At 42.8% G+C, this 19,715-nt stretch overlaps 1 long non-coding RNA gene across 1 annotated transcript; it reads right to left on the reverse strand.

Moving 5' to 3' along the window:
• Nucleotides 1-4,427: 4,427 nt before the first annotated feature.
• On the reverse strand, nt 4,428-16,905 carry LOC103177283. The gene is made up of 4 exons (XR_487704.2): nt 16,845-16,905; nt 13,682-13,777; nt 12,331-12,424; nt 4,428-4,577 (listed from the first exon to the last, which is right to left on the reverse strand). It is a non-coding gene; the product is annotated as an uncharacterized LOC103177283 (long non-coding RNA).
• Between the last annotated feature and the right edge of the window lie 2,810 nt (nt 16,906-19,715).

Here is a 19,715-nt window from a genome sequence, read left to right on the forward strand (position 1 = left end):
CCTGAAACAAGTGACTCCCGTGTGTTGCTCTGCATACCTCTAAGGCTATACTTTATGTTGAGTTGGGGGGAGGGCAGTGCCCATTACAGCCAAGCCCGCTTTTGTCCTTGCTCAACAATTGCATGAACACATACTTCATCAGAACCCGCTGCATAGTTACTACACTCCATGCACCCAACCAGAGTTGTGTGTTGAAGAAATCTGACACACATGTCATAGTCATAGTGATCTGCTGTTACTAGTACCTCAGAAATATCTTCCCACCAAGCACCACCACCAAGCTCCTGCTGTAGATAAAGGCACTAGAAGGAGCTTGGACAGGGAAACCCTGTTATAATGCTTCAGATTTTTTAAAAAAAGATTTTACATATAATTATGACGGGATTATGAACATGAAATAGCCGCTGGCCTGATGATCGGTGATGACAGGATGTCAAGTCAGACTGGCTGTCTTCTTGCAATAAATGGAGGAAGGTGGCTTGTCAGCCACGACTGCACTTAGAATGAACGTTTGCAAGAATGGTCACACTGACCAGACGGTTTCCTGTGTGCGGGTTCGAGAAGCTGGCAGAATGCTCTGGAAGTCCGAGTGTAGTGAACTTCCATTAACCGCAGCTCCGCAGCTGACCAAGCAAACTTGAACACACATAGTTACATAGCCACCCTGTGAGAAGCAGCTTCACTATCTAGATTTTCAGCAGCCAGACCACACTGGTCAAAGTCACCCGGCAACATGAGGTTGTGTTTGAAAAGCTCTTCATGAAGATCAGAAATAGTGAAACATTTTCTTATGGTTGATATAATTGTTTGGTACATGATTGGTACATTGCAACACACAGACATACTGGGTTGACCAATACACTGAAAGAGGTTCCCCTGAAGATTACATGCTATGAGTTGGTTCCTGCCTCAATCTTGTTTTCTGAGAGAAAATAAGGAGAATAACACAGAAGCCCAAATCATCATCTGGCTGAAAGAATAGTTTTTTTTATACACTGCATATAACATGCAAGATTTATATCTGTGCACCATGTATGTTAACTGCTGACTGTGATTGAGGGCTTCATCCGTTAGCCAAGGGTCTGAGCCATTGCAATAAGCACAAGGCTGAAGGTGTTGTCCAATGTGCTTAATAGTTCCTGTATCCGCGAGTGAATAGCTCTTACCACAACCATAAAATTCTGACAGCAACAATCCTATTATAAAACCATTTGAACAGGGAGACTGAGGCTACACCCTGTGTTAATGTATTCCACTGAAGCTTTTAACCCTTAGTAATAAAGAACCCAGTCTCCTTGAAAGTGTCCTTGCTCGCCAGCAATCTGGAACCTGATAAACATACATGCCTGGATTCTGGAGATACACTGACATGCAGATCCAGAAGCCAACTGAATTATAATATCCTGAGGCTGTTCTTAAACATAGCAAAGTTTGCGCTTTTACTTTTTGAATCATCGGACTATGAATCATCCGCTGCCTTGTACCTAACCATAGCCACTATTCTGCATCATTGAGAAACTCTAACCAGCTTCAATAAACTGGTTGCATGTGCGCCTCCACACTTAACATCTACTTTAGAAAGCTTGCTTGCATTGCAAATCAAACTCGCACATGGAACACTTTAATAAGACAGGATGTACAGAGCGACATGTTCTAATCCAGTGAACAGTGCTTCAATATTCTGAACTATACTTTGTAGCTTCACAGAGAAACAGGAGGAGAAGAATCAGGTATATGGAATTGGGGAACAACTGCTTTCCATTTACATTGGACACACCAGCATCTGTTTTCCCCGGGGGTGCATCTTAATTGGCTTTCAATTCAAAGGGCCCACGGAATTGCAACCTAGCGTCCTACTTGGGGAGTTGAATAGTTCAATCTCCAAATGGTCCCAGTTAACACTTCCTTGACACTTATTCTGTTCAGAATAAAATATAGGCAGAACAGCTGAGTGGCATGCAAGGAGTTAAAAGTATTGATATCAGAACTCTCAAAAATACAATCTCTTCACAATCTCTGAGATTAAAATAGATTTCAATCATGTCACATTCAATATCACAATCAGATTCCATAACACTGGCTATTTGACTTGAAAAATGGTACCAGTTTCAAGTTGGATAAGATAATAATAATAATCCTTGTATTTGATATGATGCCTTACCACATCTTTGAGACGTCTCAAAACGCTTCACAGAATATATTGTGAAGTGGATTGACTGTATTTTGTGGACAAAACATGGCAACCAATTGCACACAGCAATGTCCCACAAACAATCAGACATTAACAAACTTTAAAAAAAGGTCATTTTAAAAGATTCTTCCTCTTTTTTCTTCAAACCTCCTGTGAATGTGCACCACCTGCAGTTACACAGGTAGACCAGCTCAGTGAAGGCCAATGTTTCTGAGCCACTGGCCTCTCCAAGGAGTACTGGAGTCGGAGGGTGGGAGGTGGGGTCTAACCTAGATTTACCACTTCTCGAGAAGTTTGAGATTTGTTTTCACTTAGTCTATTATTATTATTACTATTATTATTAAATCAAATGAAAGGATTTTTAAAGATTATGGGTCCTTTTGTTGTGAGGCAAAGAATCATAACAAGGTCCTAGTGCGGCGTTCTGTCAAATGGGCTTCTACTGTGAGTCGGAATGAAAAATGAAATAGATATTTGTTCATGCACTCAGAATGGAGAGGGGAGCAGGAGAGAAAGGGTGCAAGGCAGGAAATTGGGTAACTAGAGAGAGATCAGCTTTAAACTTTTCATTCAACAGAAATTGAAGACTAGGGGTCTTGAGACTAATATGTAAAGAAAATAGGCATCATTTATGTACAAGAAAAAGAACCTGGTTTTGTTTAAAGGGATAGATTTGCAGTTATTTCAGTAATTATTGCCTATGTCTGCCATACCTACTACTCTATCTCCTCCCACATTCCTCTGTGTATTTCCTTGATTTAATTCAATTTTTACAGATCCCATATGTATTTTTGTGTGTGTTGCAGAAACGAAGACATTCCATCTCATGATTTTATTATTTCTTGCAAGAAATCAGGCAGGGGCAGGACATAGAGTTGCCACGTCTATGTCAGTTTTTTTCCAGGTTACCACTCTTGTTTCTAGGATCCACTTGTTTCTTTCTCCCACAAAATATATCACTTCACTTTACAGTTTTTTTCTGTGAAGCACCTTGAGATGTCTCAATGATGTGATAAGGCACTATACCAAATGCAAGGATTATTATTATTAGGAGCCGATTAAGATGGAACATTCTTCGAGTCCGTCTATTTGCGATTGTGCCGTGTGCCTCAGGTTCATTTTCAACCACCTGTCTTATTGTTGGTGGGAGTGGAGGGGAGTGGGGGGTGTGGAGTGGGGATGGGGGCGGAGTGGGTGGGAACTGAGGGGACCAGTCCTAGTACTTGCAGATTTTAGATATTAGCAAATCTTTTTATTTGGTTTCCCATTCTGAATGTGTGGTGAAAAGATTGCTACTGTTATTAATCAGCGTGTGATGGACAACAACTTGCATCTATGTAGCACCTTTCGTGTTAACTTACTCCCGTGAAGCCTTCTGCAGACAATGGGGAATCACCATTTACATCCACAGTCCATAAGAATTATAGAATTATAATTGCAGAATTATACAGCATAAAAGGAGGCCATTCGGCCCATCGTGTCTGTGTCTGCTCTTTGAAAAGAGCTATCCAAATCAATCCCACTCTCCTGCTCTCTCCCCATAGCCCTGCAAACTTGTCCTCCCCAAATAATTATCTATTATTTGGGGAGGACACCCATAATCTCCAAAGCCAGTGGAAACTTTGCGCGAGAGCATGAGGCTACAGGCAAAGTTCAGGAACTTGCCAGAGACAAATAGCAATGTGTAGTGCAAAACAAATGCCGACCTAATAAGAAGGGAACCTGTGTACAACCTCCAATCTCTGTGTACATGAGTGTCAGAAAACAAGGTATTTTCAAGATTGTTTCTTTTAGGATGTTTCAGTTAGATTCTGGATGTTGTTTACGTTTATTTCCATGTGGTCAGCCAACACCCAAAGATGTGGTTTTCTGGGCAGTAGCCCTCAAGTATATTATGTATACAGCAGTTGGATTCTTGATAATAATGGAATGCATATCATAAAAGTGGTGATCCACACTAATCCAAGTTGGCAGGCTCCAGATCTATTATGTTGCCTGGGAATCTTCTCCAGATTTCCGGAATCTATTCCATACAGCTACAATAGACAAAGTTTGTTGATTGACATAATTTTGTTCAGCTTCAAATTCAGTTTCAAGGAGAAAATGAAATGAGGCCCATTTGTGATCTTCCATACTTAGCCTTAGAATGCATCTTTCTTTGGATGAACACAGATAATAATGGGAAAATGCAAGTCACTGTACAGAGTCCATTTGTCTTGGCTGCCAAGAACGGCTGCTTTGATTGAATTTGGGATCAAATGTAGAGGGTCTTTGCTTTCCATCTTGCTTGTGGTAGTGACTGTGGGTGGTTAAGAGGAAAACTGACTCTCTGTCAGTAGATTATGCATTTATCCAGGGCAGAGTGCAGTGTGGTACGTTTGAGTCTCTGGAAGTCAATGAAAATGGGACGGTGTCAGTCAGGTTACCATTGCAACAACAACAACTTGCACATATAGTGTATACATTTTATATAGTGCCCCTAATGCAGGGTACTGTCTCAGGGTGCTTGACAGTGGTGGAGCTCGATGCTGAGCTAGGGGGAGGTGACCATAGGCCTGGTCACATAGGAAGGTCTTCAGGCACAATCTGAAAATGGGGAAGGAAGGGGCAAGGTAGAGGAATAGGGGAAGAATGTTGCAGAGTTTTGAGGTGTAGCGGCTGAAAGCACGGCCATCAATGGTGGAATCGAGGGCACAAGGGACATGCAGAAGTCCGGAGCCAGTCGAGTGGAGGCAGCAGGTTGTGGGGGGTGAGCAGGTTGTAGAGATAGGGAGGTGGCAGGACATGAAAGGATTTGAAAACAAGTGTGAGGATCTTGAACTCAATCCCTTCGGTGAGAGGGAGTCAGTGGAGCCTGGTTAGAACTGGTGTGATGGAGGTACGGAGTTCAGTACAGGTGAGGGTGGTGGAGCTTTGGATCAGCTGGATTTTGTGAATGGTACAGTTGGGGAGATTGGTGAAGAGGGCATTTGAGAAGTCCAGTTGGGAGGGGACGGACGCATGAACAAATGTTTTGGCTGCGTCTGGGGTAAGGTACGGTTGGAGAGAGGCAATGTGGCAGAAGTGGAGGAAGGGGTCCTGGTCAGGGACCTGGATGGGTAAACCAGAAATGACTGGGTGGGGGTGGGAGGAGCAACCGCTTGAGGAGATAAAGAGAAAACGGTTTGTAGGTAGGACTCAAACCAAGCTAGTGTGATTCCACTGAGGTGGATGAGGGAGAAGAAGTGATGGATGAGGATGGCATGAACAACTGTGTCGAACATGGTAGAGAGGTCCACGAGAATGAGGTAGCAGAGAGAGCCCTGGTCACAAAGGGAGAAGTTATTTGTGACCTTGACAAGTGCCATCTTTGTGCTATGGGCAGTGTGGCAGACTTTGGCAAGAAAGGACAGATTGAAAATGGGTCGGTAATTTGTGAGGTAGAATGGGTCAAGAGTGTTATTTTTTGAAGAGGGGAGTGATGACAGCAGTTTTAAGGGGGAGAGGAACAGAACCTGAGGAGAGTGACTGGTTGACTGTGTCGGCCAGCAATGGAGAAAGGAGGGGGAGTTGAGTGACCAGCAACTGGGTGGGGAGGGAGCTGAGGCAGGAGTTGGTGGGCTTCATTTGGGAGATAGTGTTTGAGAGGGAGGTGGTAGTAATTGGGGCAAAGGAGTATAGGGAGTGGGGGCATGGTAGGGGCCATAGTGGAAGGAGGGGGTTGTGTAGATGTTCTGGGGGGTGCGGAAGGGGACACGGGAGGGCTGCATAGCCAAACAGATATTTTCAATCTTTGACATGAAAAAATCTAGGACTTTTTCGCACTTAGCATAACAAGTGAGGATGGAGGCAGCTTGTGGGGGTGGGGTGCGCGGAGGAGGTGATGGATGGTGGTGAACAGTGCTTTTGGGTTGTTTTAGCCTCCAAAATGGTTTTGGAGTAAAAGGTAGTTTGGGCCTGCGAGAGGGAGAAGCGTTATTTGTGGAGACCGTCGAGCCACAGCTGGCGGTGGATTGTGAGGCCAGATTTGTGTCATCTGAGCTTGAGCGTCAGGGTTTTAGGTTTGAGGGAACGAAAGTGACTGTTATACCAGGGGGAGTGGGTAGATTTGGAGACAGACCTGGATTTCAGGGGGACAAGAAAGTTGAGGGTTGCAGAGAGGCGATCGTTTAGCAGCTTGATGGCTGCATCAGGATTGCTGCGGGTGGAAGTGCAGATTGAAAAGAGATCCAAGGAAGAGAGGGCAGGGCGTTCATAAGGGACTTGGGTGGAAGATTTTTCCAAGGTTGGAAAAAGATGGTGGAAGGCTTGGAAGATGGGAGGGGGATGCGGAAGGTAAGGGAGATGAGGAAATATGGTCTGAGATGGCTTTGTCTGAGATGGACAGGTAGGAGATATCAAGGCCATGAATGACGACAAGGTTGAGGTGGGGGCCATGGGGGATGGGAAGTTTATGTGGAGGGTGAGTTTTAGTGAAGTCAGAGGAGATGGGACAAGGGGAGTTTAGGTGAAGGTTGAAATCATCCATTATAATCAAGTGTTCAGAGCCAGAGGGATAAGAGGTGGGAGGAGATAATAATAATAATCCTTGCATTTGATATAGCGCTTTTCACATCTTCTCGACGTCTCAAAGCACTTCACAGAATAGATTGTAAAGTGAATTGACTGTATATTTGGCAGAGATGAAGGAACCAGACAGTTTGGGAGGACAATAAATTAGGAGGATTTTGAAGGAGAATGAGGCATGGTACAGGGTTAAGTGTTCAAAAGAAGGGAAGGAGCCAGGGGGATAGAGTCAGGGAAGTTTGGGAGATGAGGGCCACTCCGCTGCTGCATTGGAGGATGTGGTGAAAGGTGTAGCCAGGGGGAGAGGGTTCGATCAGGGTGACTGGTCTGTCCCAGGAATATCAATGTTCTCATCCAGGTTGAGGCCATGGATCATTAGGGCTTTATTGGAGAGGGAGCAGACATTTTGGAGAGAAATGCGAGAGGGTGAGCTGGTGGAGGAGGGCTTTGGAGGGAGGGTAGGGAAGGTTTTAGGCTGTGGGGGAGAATTGACTTTGGAGGGTGGAGAAGAAGTCAGTGATGAGGTCCAGGTGAGAAAGAAGGCAAGCAGGATGGTGGGGGAGAAGGACTGATTGAGAATAGCAGAGTGTGGGGAGTAGAAAGGGAGCATTTTCGGGGGTGGAGTTGACTCAGGTTGGGCCAGCAGCCAAAGCATGCATGCGGAGACCAGGAGCAAAGCATGCAGCGGGACATAGTCAGCCCGCAGGCATAGCGGCGGTAGGGGAGACAGCACAGAGAAGAGACGGAGGGGATGGCTCTAATGGCTTTGTTGGACCAAAGCCAGAGAGGGAGGGGGATGGTGGGGGGGGATAAAGGAGGATGACAGGGAAGAGGAGAATAGAAATGACAAAATAATTAAATCCTTTCAGCCATTCTGCCCTGCTCTCTGAAACACCATCCCTCCCTCCCCATGTTTAATGCTCACCTTGAGACTTACCTCTTCAAACACTCTCAGTCATCTTTTCCTCCCTCTTCCACCTTTCACCTCCCCCACCCCCACCCACAGCTTGGGTTCCCAGCCAGCTATCTGAAGGACTTTGAGACATCCTCTGGATGTGAAAGACACTATATAAATGTAAATTGTATTGTACTAATTTAGAAAACAATAGTACTTCAGAAAGTGTGGAGGGAAGAGGAAACAACCAATTTTCTCTCAATTCCCAACTGAGTCTAAATTAGAATTAAAAGGAGATTGAGATGTCAATATCACCTCCAGCAGATTGGCAAAATGTGTAGTTTCTGGATTCTAAAAGATTCCTGCTTAGTGCCCAGTTCTGATGGTATAGAGGATCACCCTTTAATCCAACAGCCTGAAGGTAGGTGGACAAGGAAGTTACACATGTGAACTGGATACATTCAGATAGTTTTTTTTCGGAGAAGTGAGTATCTCAAATTAGCAAATAGTGTGTTGGTTTCCATTGATTTGCATTTCTGATGGGTTGTAAATCACAGACCCATTTTCCATGTCTATAATTACTGCAGTGTTTAAAAGACTAGTAATCTGTTTTGCAGCTCTTGGATAATGTGCTAATTACAGCATAAACAGCACAGAAAGCTGAGAATTTTGCATAAACACTCGAAGGCTGAGCCCAAATTATTCTTTTGATTGCTCTAATAAAGTTAGTGGAACATAGATTTTCAAGTTTTTTTTTTGCCTTAATTGCAAAGTTTTCCTCAGATTACCTGAAGTTTACATTGGTAGCTTTGGAACTACATTTGCTGAAAGAGAGTAACCCCAGATTGGCACAATAGGCTGTTCCAATTGGGTTTCCGTGATGCCCACAGCACAGAAACACCCCTGGTCAAAGTCACTAATGACATTCTGAACATCTGCGACCAGAGCTCTCTCTACTCCTTGTCCTCCTTGACCTCTCTGATGCCTTCGACAATGTCATAGAATCATAGAATGATAGAATTATACAGCACTGAAGGAGACCATTCGGCCCATCGTGTCTGTGCTGGCTCTTTGAAAAGAGCTATCCAATTCAATCCCACTCCCCCGCTCTATCCCCACAGCCCTGCAAACTTATCCTCCTCAAATAATTATCTACTCTCTTAAAAGTTGTTATCAAATTGGCTTCCACCATACTATCCTCTGAAACTGCATCTCCTCTCAGCTCAATCTTCGCAGACCTGCCCTCCCCAACTCCTCCCTCCATAGGCTGCAGATCATCCAGAACTCTGCAGCCTGTGTCCTATCCCGCACCAGGCTCTGCAACCCTATCACCTCCATCCTCACCTGACTCCACTGGCTTCCCATCACACAGAGGATACAGTTCAAGATCCTGGTCCTCACTTTCAAAGCCCTCCATGGCCTTTCTCCCCCCTACCTCTGTGACCTCCTAAACCCCTACCATGCTGCCCGCTCCCTCCGCTGAGCAGGTTATGGCCTGCTTCACGTCCCATCCTCGTCCGCTGCACCTTCAACCATTCTGCCCCCACCCTCTGGAACTCCATCCCGCAGTCCCTCCAACTCTTCCCCTCACTTGCCTCTTTCAAGACCCATCACAAATTTGATGCTGTTGTTCCCTGAATTCAAGATCCTCATCCTCACCTACAAGGCCATTCACGGCCTTGCTCCCTCTTACTTCTCCGACCTACTATCCCCCCACGTACCTGCCCGTACCCTCCGTTCCTCTGGCTCCGGTCTGCTCCACATCCCCCCCCAACCGTCCTACCATCGGTGGCCAGGCCTTCAGCCTCTCAGCCCCTAGGCTCTGGAACTCCATCCCCCAGTGCCTTCGCCGCCTCCTCCCTTTCCTCCTTCAAGGCCGGTCTCAAGACCTTTCTCTTCAAACGTGCCTTCAGCTCCCCTCTTGACTCTCTACCCCCTCCTCACTCCCTCCCTTCCCTCCCCTCACCCTGACCATTTGCCTACCTGCTCGGGTCCCGACCCAACTGTCCAGCGCCTTGGGATGTCCTCCCGACGTGAAAGGCGCTCTATAAATGCAATCTTGTTGTTGTTGTTTTGGTACAGTGGCAAATCACAGATTCAATTCCTCATATGATTGAGTTTTAGCTGGCAATCCGTGCAAGTTGTTAATTACCTTGTGGTTAAAAAAAAGCCTTCTGGTATCTGCCCTGAAATTGCCCTTTGCAACCCGAAATCTGGGTCCTCTTGTTCTACTGTATTGGTGCATCCTAAAATATTGTTCTGGGTTTATGTTTTATTCTCATTTTTAAAAAAATATGCACCTCTATAAGATCCCCTCTGAGGTGTTTTCTTTCAAGATTGAAGAGCCCAAGCTTGTCTCATCATTCTTCACAAGAAAGTGACTAAATGTACAGTAGCCTTGAATCTTGAAAAGCTCAGATAGTGTTGCAAGCCCTGTAGTATATTTTATGAATTAAATTGCTCGTGTGGGCAGTAATGAATGGAAGGAGAGAAGACTAATTGTAACGTCTGTTGCCTTGTCTCTTTTTAAGGGTAGTGGAATACATAGCATATCTCCAGATGTCAGCAAAAAAGTTTCAAAGAGAAAAAACATCTAGGAGTGTGTACAACTCTCTGTGAATCTCGACAGCCCCCCAAAGATTGTTTATATACTTTTTCTGGCCTGTGGTTTCATTTATTTTTGCAACCTCCTGCATATGTGGCTCTAAACAGATTGAGTTTATTGTGTGATAAGTGGTTGGCAGGTTGACAGCTGTTGGGTGCAGCTGTGGCCTGTGGTCCAGTCCATTGCCACGGTAGGTGGGTTTCAAAGTGAATACACTTATTTTTCTTTAGGGTGACTTCCTTGCTTTGACAACCCATGTTTCTGGTTTGCGGAATTGTTTGGAGGGCTGGTCCATTTTACTTAATAATAATTCTTGATTTGATATAACACCTTATCATGTCGCAAGGGCGACATGATAAGGTGCTATATCAAATCAAGCCATATATCAAATCATTATATACAGAATATATAGTGGAGTCCTGTATCTTAGTGGTTACAGGCATTCATCTCACAAGCGAGAGGACCTGGGTTCGATTCCCAGGCAGGGCTAAACGTTGGACTAGTTTTCTTACTCCACACCCCTCTGTTTACCTAACAGAAAGTAGGATCCTGGGTGTTAGTTGATTGACAGATCACTGTTCTGGGGTAATAAGCCTTTAAAAAATAATAATAGTAATTTTTGTGAGACACTAATGAGTGCAATTTCGCCCACACAATATACAGTCAATTCACTTTTCAGTATATTCTGTGAAGCACTTTGCGACGTCTTGAAGACGCGATAGGGCACTATATCAAATCCAAGGATTATTGTTATTATTTGGTTGTAAAGTGAATTGACTGTGTATTTGTGGGCTAAACATGGCAGTCAATTGAGTACACCAGTGTCCCACAAATGGTCGTGGATTGAGTGCTTTTTGGGGAGAGGTTGTTTTCCCCAGAAAGCGATCTGCCAAACTACTAACAACCGGGTTCCAACTTACTGTGCGGTAAATAGAAGCGTGTGGAGTAAGGAAACTTGCCTAACGTTTTGCCCGACCCAGATTTCAAACCTGGGTCCTCTTGCTTGCGAGGAGAGTGCTCTAATCAATATGCTGCTTCGTATTTGCAGCTGTTCTTAAGGACGACAGGATCTTTTTTCCAAATAGGTTGGTGTCCTAGTTAATCAGACCATTATTGTGCTTTGTGAGTCTATTGCCCCAGTAAATACTAAGATGGGGACCAGTTCAAGTGTCACTACAGCTATTGTGTGCTTAGTCAAGTGGGGTAGATTGTACAAGTGGACTTTGCTCAAAAAGGTTCCATACTTAAAATGTCTTTCTACAAAGAAGAGATCATTTATGTAAAGCTCTTTAGTACTGTATTATTAGCTGTATCTTTATGTTTCCAGTGGGTTTTTCATGTCCCTGAAGCACCGTCAGAGATACCTGTCAGACATTTTGGACTTAATATCGCCTGCTACCCACTTGTTGACCTAAACCAGATCTCCCAACAAGACACTCATTCCACATTCATTCCACTTGGGAAGATCCCCAATATTCTCAACTCAAGTGAATCTCATTGAGGAGCAGCAATTTACCCCGTTCTTCAGTAATGACACCTGAATCCTTTTCCTTTCCTCTGTGAATGGATACACTTAGTTTCCTGTATATCTTTACAATTTCCTGTATATCTTTACAATTTCCTGCATATTTTTATAATTACTTGTTCGGATAAGCATTTTCTTGCATTTATCTGCATTCCTTGATCAATGTGCTTAATTGATCCAGATCTTCCTGAATGGTATTAGCCTCCTATTACTAGCGTGATTCAGTAGCAAATGCCTTTAAATGTGTTGCTACAATCTACACAGAAAATTATAAATAAGTTGTGCCATAAATCATTTGGAAAATTATTTCCAAGTGATTGGTACCTGCACTCCTTTCATTCTCTACGCTGATTTCAGTAACAAATTCTGAATGGTTAAAATTTAAAAAAAATTACTCTCTATACTCTCCAATGCAGAGCTCTCTCTACTTTACAGTGTGTCCAGAAAGACACATCAATTATTGATTTAAGGATGATCTAAGGATGATATTTTGCCCTTGAGATTTTGAATAGGAATCTTTCAAAAGCTTTCGTTTCCTCACACATAACAAACCACTCAAGTTTAAATACCTTCTCACATGATGCTGCCCAATTCTGTTCCCTTCCTTTCTGAAGTAGACCGTACACCAACTATTACCGTGAAGTCTGTGTGTAGTGATGTGCCCTGAGAGATGGTTAGAGTGAAGATAAATAGCAATTACACATTTAAGCATGAACACACAGTCCAACAGTAATTAAATATTGATGGAATACCTGATCCATTTGATAAATTGCCTTCAGAATATAATGAGGAACAAGGAAGGCTTTCTCTTGCATTTGTTTTAAAAGTTGCCCTTTGCTGTTGCAAAGTGTCAAATTATTTATCTCCTAAGAGGAATCTTCTGCAGTCTGCAGGTTTGCTTCAGCTCGGTTTTGGAGTGTGTCCATAGTTTTACAGCGTAAGCCTCTGTCATCTGCTGTGCCAATTGCAGTGGATTTATAAATATGGGTTGGATAAAGAAGGTGAATAAGAAAAAATATTTTGGATTTTGTGATATCTCCAAATGTTGAGCTCAAAAGCTCAAAAGGCTTTTAAAGGAAATCTGTGTAATACCGTTCTATTGAATGCTTGCTGTTCCTCCACTGCAAACAGTGAAACCACTACTCAGCTCACACGGTCAATTATAGTAAAACTCACAAAAGTCTGATTTGTATAAATCGTATAATGGCCTAAGTCATACATCTGCCCAAGTCCTGTTCAAGAGCTTATATTCCATGCATGTTTGACATAACTCATACTTTGCATAAGTCATATTAAATATATGGACCCAACTAATAAGACTTATGTGAGGGATTCTGTACAACACAGTTCAAGTTGCTCATCGGAGTGTACCATCCAACACCATTGTTCATAACACTGCAGCTTAATATAAATAATTTGCAACGTTAAGTTTCTGGGTGAAAGATTCCATAGCACAGAGAATGCACTGACTATCTAATCGTTTGGTTTATCATGACATTTCAGCTCCTTGCTAACAGACTGTGCTAGCTTGTGGCTATTAGAATTCTGCCTGCATTTCAATAGGAAACTTTTCATCTGTGCCTTTTGTTTTCTAAAACAAATGATGCAGTCACAGACCAAGGCTGGTATCCTACTGTTGGTTGTTTACGGAGCACTCGCCTCTCAGCACATATCTGTAAGCATAAACACCCATTTCTCCCTCTGCCTTTCCCGTGCAAATCTTACTTCATGAGTTATTGTGTTCATCAGCATGAGAGATAAACATGAGGGTGAATGAAATATATTGTTTCCCTTTTTGCACCAGGTATCAACATCAAGTGTTCCCAGGTCAGATATAGCTTGGGTTGGGCACATGATGAAATTCACTCTAATGTGCCCAATCTCATAAGACCACCTCTAAAGCCTTTAAGACATACATACCTCTTTGACATCGCTTTCGGCCATCTTTCCTCTTCCCTTTAGCTTCCACCCCCAGCTCAGGTGCTAGACCATCAGTGTTAAACATTTTGAGCCTTCCTGCAAGAGCAAAAGGTGCCATATAAATGTAAATTTGGATTGTAAATTCTATTGTCTTTAATTCTTTCATATATTGTCTGTCCTCGTAGTCTTTTTGAATCAATTAACAATTTGTGCTGAATTTTAAGCAGTTTTGTGCTACAGACGATTAACATTTGAAAATTTAGTCACGATTGTTTAACTCATTTCAGTCCTGGGGAAGAATTCTCCCCCACAAAAGTTAACCTATTTTCTTCTTCGTTCCTGATCAGCCTGCAATGTTTTTTCCCTGGCTATGTTTTTTCCTGATTTAATTTTTTATCATTTTAATTTCCTTTTCAAATTCATCAAATTCCCTGGAGAGATAAATGACTTTATATATTTGACGTGGGCTGGGTTTGAACCCTCAACCTAGAGGCAAAAGGATGCTGAGCCAAACCACTGTGCTATACAACCCTTCTTATGCATGTTCCCCATTAACAAATGTATAAGTGTTTTGTGCGGCACTTTGGGAGCATTTGGTTTTGAACGAGCCCATCACAATGCCTGGCACACAAATTACTTCTATTTTAGCAGGAAGCCATTAAGAGTTCAACAAAAACAGAATTTGCTGGGAACACTCAGCAGATCAGGCAGCATCTATGGAGAAAGGAAAGTGAGTCAACGTTTCGGGTTCACAACCCTTTGTCAGAACGGATGTTCAACATCCTTTCAGCAATGTGTGCACATAATGTGAAGGATGTCTTTGGTAATAAACCTTTAAATTCATCTGACAAGTGATGATCGCTGGATATTACAGGAGAAGCATTGTCCAAGTACGATGCCCCAAGGAAAGTGGTGAAAACCGTTTAGTGGGGTTGTATACTCTCATGTTTCCTGGTTGAATCTAAGATAGCTGCCTTACGTGTGTTGAATCTGGTTCCTGATTTACAGTAACCAGTCACAACATTATATACCTGCCTATATCCCCTGTAGCTGAACTCATTGAAAGGAACTTGGAATAGAGGAGGCTGATCCCAGGTAATGTGGAAATGCAAAGATTCCTCGCTGCAAGTAGAATATAATTTATAATGATTACTTTCCTCTATGGCTAGGGGTAGCACTTTGAACAAAATGTGCTTCCTCTTTAATCATATGGTATTTGTTTACTATTTAGCAAATCCTGGGACATGCCTTCAGTTTTTGGGCTGTTTTGTTCCTCCTTTGAAGCTTCCCTTCAATTTTCTGTCCACGCTGAGCCACAGTCGCTCTCCCTCTGGCTCTTCAAGCCAGTAGCCATTTTGGTGAACGTGTAGCACAGGATTTCACAGCCACACTGACTGTGTGGCAAACATCACTGTCGAACCTAATCCGGCCCTCCTCCCCTCTCGTCTATCTCCGATTTGGCAGCAGCCTATGTTTAATTTGAAGTATTCCTTCATAAAACAGTGCATTGTTGAAAGGATGCTGATACAGTTTATTGATCGACTATGGGGCCTGGATGTTATCCTTTGAATGTAATTGTTTTGCCGGTCACCACGGCAACGGGGCCTCTCCGAAGCCTCCCAATCTTTTTGCGCTGCCAATCACTGCAAAGCATCCCAGCCCTTCAGCGGCTCTCAAGAGCATTGCAGCTTCAAAGGGCTGAACTGTTAATCCTCAAACCCATTAGTTAATGTCACCTAGAAAAAAAATGATCCGTAGCATTCAGCAGCAACAGCTGCGTACTGTTTAGGAATAAAATACCTCATACTAAACTCAGTTGAGTTACGTTATAGAAACCAGATGAAGAATAGGGAGTTACCCTGGCCCTAATCAGAGGAGTTCATAATCAAAGCCTTTCTGTACTAGACTGAAATGCATGTGTTTGTGTGTGTGTATGTACATTTATGTAATATATATATATAAAACCCGCAATAGTGAAACACTCTATTACTATCCTTTCTTCTGTCTGCTTTTTTCTATATAAAATTAAAACGTTTGGGAGCTGAGCCCAAAAATGCACAGCTTCTCTCGTGTTGTGTGTGAGCAGCGCAGGGATGCCTAACAGCACAAGAACGTGTTTGGTATGAGCACGATGGCGTGCTACATTCAAAATGACTGTGAGATTCTCACACAGCAGATCAAATGTGACTATGTGTCCAGGGTCTCTTCGAAGGCTAGTCACGTGATATCTCCAAAACAAACCTCACATTCAATGGTTTCTTGTTACTGTTTTATACAGTTTGTGACACGCCAATCCAGGAATTAACATTTGTACAGGTCTTCTACTCCAATCTGGGGAGCGGGTGTGGGGAGGAGGGATTCCACTTGGATTCACTCTGTTGACTTAGCATTTCAGAGTGTCCAGAAATAGCAAATTGTAGAATTCATTCTTACCTTTAAAGCAGTTTTGTCAAAAGAAGTTTACAAAAAAACAGCTTCCAAATCAAGACTGCGTTGAAGAATCTGCCAACTTCTGAATAATGTGAAACACTAAATCAAAAGAGTGAATCTAGACCCAGGCGGAATCTTTACCTCATAATGTCTTTAAAGAAGTTGTACAGTCTCAGCACACTGTACCAATTCACAGTGATATTTGCCACTGAATTAACAACTTGCACCTGTGGGTATCCCTAAACTCTTTTTTTAAGCTTTTCCTCAGTCCGGCAGTTACTGTATATACACAAAATGTATACATAAATGTATATACACCGGGAGAAGGGGTTGGAGCCTCAGTGTTGCGGCTTTCACTATTGGAGCAAGAAGACCGCTCAGCATCTCACCAAAGCTCTGTGTCACAAAGTGGTGGCTTTGTTATGAACCCATTGTGGCCTACACCAATGGTGATTTGCTGGACACTCAGTTGTGTGGCTGTGAGGAGCTACTAGGTAGAGACACTTGGCTTGGAAGAACTGTCATTCTGGTAATGGGATGGGGGAAGGAGAAACAGGGTTTGGGGAAGGGGAAGTTGCTGTACTTACTCACAAGCTCTGTTTGTGATGGATGGAAGCATGGGTTTGGCTCACACGGCAGACAGTGTTTTGTACAAGGAAGAAAAGCTATAAAACAAATAATCGCTACGATAGCAGTTTGTAAGCCAAACATTTCACATAACTCAGTAGCTTACCTTGCACTCTGGCAGCTGAATAAATTGCAAAGCTCCTCTCCTTGAACTGCCTCCCTCTCTCTCTCTCTCTTGCTCTCAGCAATTCAGCACAGAGAGTGTGTGTGTATGTGGGGCAGTGGGGGGTAGGCTTGCGTTGCCTGACGTATTGCTGATACAGTTATATACAGTAGCCATCATGATCATTTACATCAAGGTTAATAAGCCTCTAAAATGGTGGCGCATGACTATTCATTAATTTTTTTTAGCTAAAATGCAATGGGTCCGCTCCGTGACCTTTGCCGAGCCTGTTCAAGGGGGAATATCGTGCAGTAATTAATTAATATTTGTCATTTTTGGCAGAGTCAAGAAGAACATTTCTTTTAATATTCCCGGAATGCTAATTCATCTTTTCAGCAGCTTGTTGCCTCTCCTCCAGAAGAAGCTCTCTGGTTATAGTATCAAGGCGATTGACACTTGCTCACATTTGTAGGGATTGGGGTCTAATATGCAATGATTTCTGTTGGGATTCCTTCATTGAGAAAGCCCGAGTGTGCCACGTGCCAACTTGTGGGAATTTCAAGGCTATTTTATGATTGGGAATCTTATGGGTCGGAGTGATACACTTCTACATCCCGGAAAGAGCTCCCAATTAGATTCTTTATTCTTGCATGTGTTGATTTCTAATGGGCATCCTTCCATTTGAATCAGTTGCACATTGGACCAATAAACATTGATTTTGAAAGTCTACATGATTTATAATAATATTTATATAAAAAAAGGGTTATTGATCCCTTCAAAAAAATGTTTGCGGGACACCTCTGTGTGCAATTGGCTGCCGCGCTTCCACACCGTCAATCCATTTAAGATTATATTCTGTTAAGTGTTTGGAGATGTCTCAACGACGTGATAAGGTGCTATGTCAAATGCGAGGATTATTATTATAAGGCACACACCACTGTTTCCAAGAGGTTCCCCCCCCCCCTCACTCTGAGGGCTGTGGGGAAAGGGGCAGGAATTTGTTTTGTAAACTTCACTAATGACATTTTCTGGGCCTGCAAGACAGACTAGAAAACAAAGCTGCTAATGAGCTACTTAATCCAAAGCAACCTTTAATTTTCTGCAACATAACCTGAGGTGCAAAATACGTATTTAAACACTTAATTGGGAGAAGGGGTTGGAGCCTTGGCACTTTGCCTGCCTTTCTCAAAGCAGCAGGGCCCTCAGCCTGTCAGTCTTCCCGCTGATGACTTGTGCATTTGGGAAAAGATAAATTGCTTCTAATCTCCTCCTCTCCAGTTTGTCCTGACGTGCAGCCACCCTGAGCAGCAAATGTAATGAAACTGTTTATTAACAGCATGCTGCGGTTCAGCTTTCCAGACTGAGGCAGTAAAAATGGTTAGACAGAGAAACATCAAGGACACATGCACCCCTCCATTTAGTTTTCACTCTCAGATTAGTCTTTCATTGACCTCAGTTGCAGGGAATCGTCTTATATTGGTATCCGAGGAGATTGCCAACTCTTGAGCACCTGAAGTGAAGTAGACTCTTCATTGTTTGTCATTGAGTTGTAGGATAATGGTACAAAGAATTTCCCATTCAAGCCAATTACAGCACCAATGCACCGAGATCAAATTCATTCAGCGCTCTGAGATGCTACCCTACATGGAGGGCACTATATAAGTGCAAGTTGCTGTTGTTGGTGGGACTTGCGCCTTGAACCTTCACATTGTGCACGTAATCCAGTTGTGTATTCAAACAACTGTTCCCTTCACTACATCAGCCTTTTTACCAGATGTGTGTATCTCAATCACTTCTCTCTTCTCCCTTCCTCCCTCCAATTTGTTAAGCGAGTCACCTCCTGTAAGTCTTCAGAGCGACGTCATAGAGAACAATGCGTTAAACAACAGAACGCAGCCAAAAAATACCAACACGTGAAGTCAGTGACATTTCAGCCTAATGCAGTCAAATGGAACATAAATGTCCAATAATTGTGTTGTAATAACAAAATAGTGTAAGTGTTCGATTTTTTAAAAATCTTAAGATATTTATTGATTTTCAAAAAAAAATGTCAGGTTGACATATCTCTCTAAGCATTTAGTTGTGGGTTCTACTTGTCAATTTGAATTTGGACTTAATGCTTCCCATTTCAGTTAATGCAGAAGAGATTGGCAGTCTGCACCTTTTACATCTCAGAAGTACTCGAGCAATATAACCATTGTATGGCTGCTTGAAAAAGTGCCTGCTAAAAAGTGTGTTGTCTCTATGGAATCTCCTGCATGTCACAGAGTCACCAGATGTTATCTTAGATTTAAGATCTTACTGGAGCTGAAGCCTTTTGATTGCTTGACATACTTAGAATATACACTGAAGATAACACTGCTTGTGCTGGTAGTCACACAGCAGTCACGCTGCACAATAAATACAATGCAATTTGCATTTGATGAATCTGCTGAAAGAAACTTATTGATCTGTTTCATCATTCTAAGGACTATCAGTACCACTGCCCACCATTCAATCAGGTCATTAGACTTCATTTGTGATCTGAGAAATGATGCCGAGATGCAAATTGTTAAAATGCTGAGAGCATGAGTCAATGTAGATGCAAAACACATTACTTAATGTGAGCACAGAACTGGTAGATAGGATTATAAACTAACAAGCCTCAAGCAAGACTTGATATTCAAAGGAATTCCTCCACCCATAGAGTAATGGATATGTTGGACGCACTCCAAACTAAAGCATTTAATACTGTGCATATTATTATCACCATTTTTAAAGAGCAGGATAGGAAAGACTGTAATTTATCTTGTGAAATTTGAGGTTTATAAAGATTAGTACTGAAGAGATGATCAAAAGATGGTTCTTGATCTGCTGAGATTAGAACCATCTCAA

This window comes from Callorhinchus milii, unplaced genomic scaffold, assembly GCF_018977255.1.
Source record: "Callorhinchus milii isolate IMCB2004 unplaced genomic scaffold, IMCB_Cmil_1.0 Scaffold13, whole genome shotgun sequence".
NCBI lineage: Eukaryota > Metazoa > Chordata > Chondrichthyes > Chimaeriformes > Callorhinchidae > Callorhinchus > Callorhinchus milii.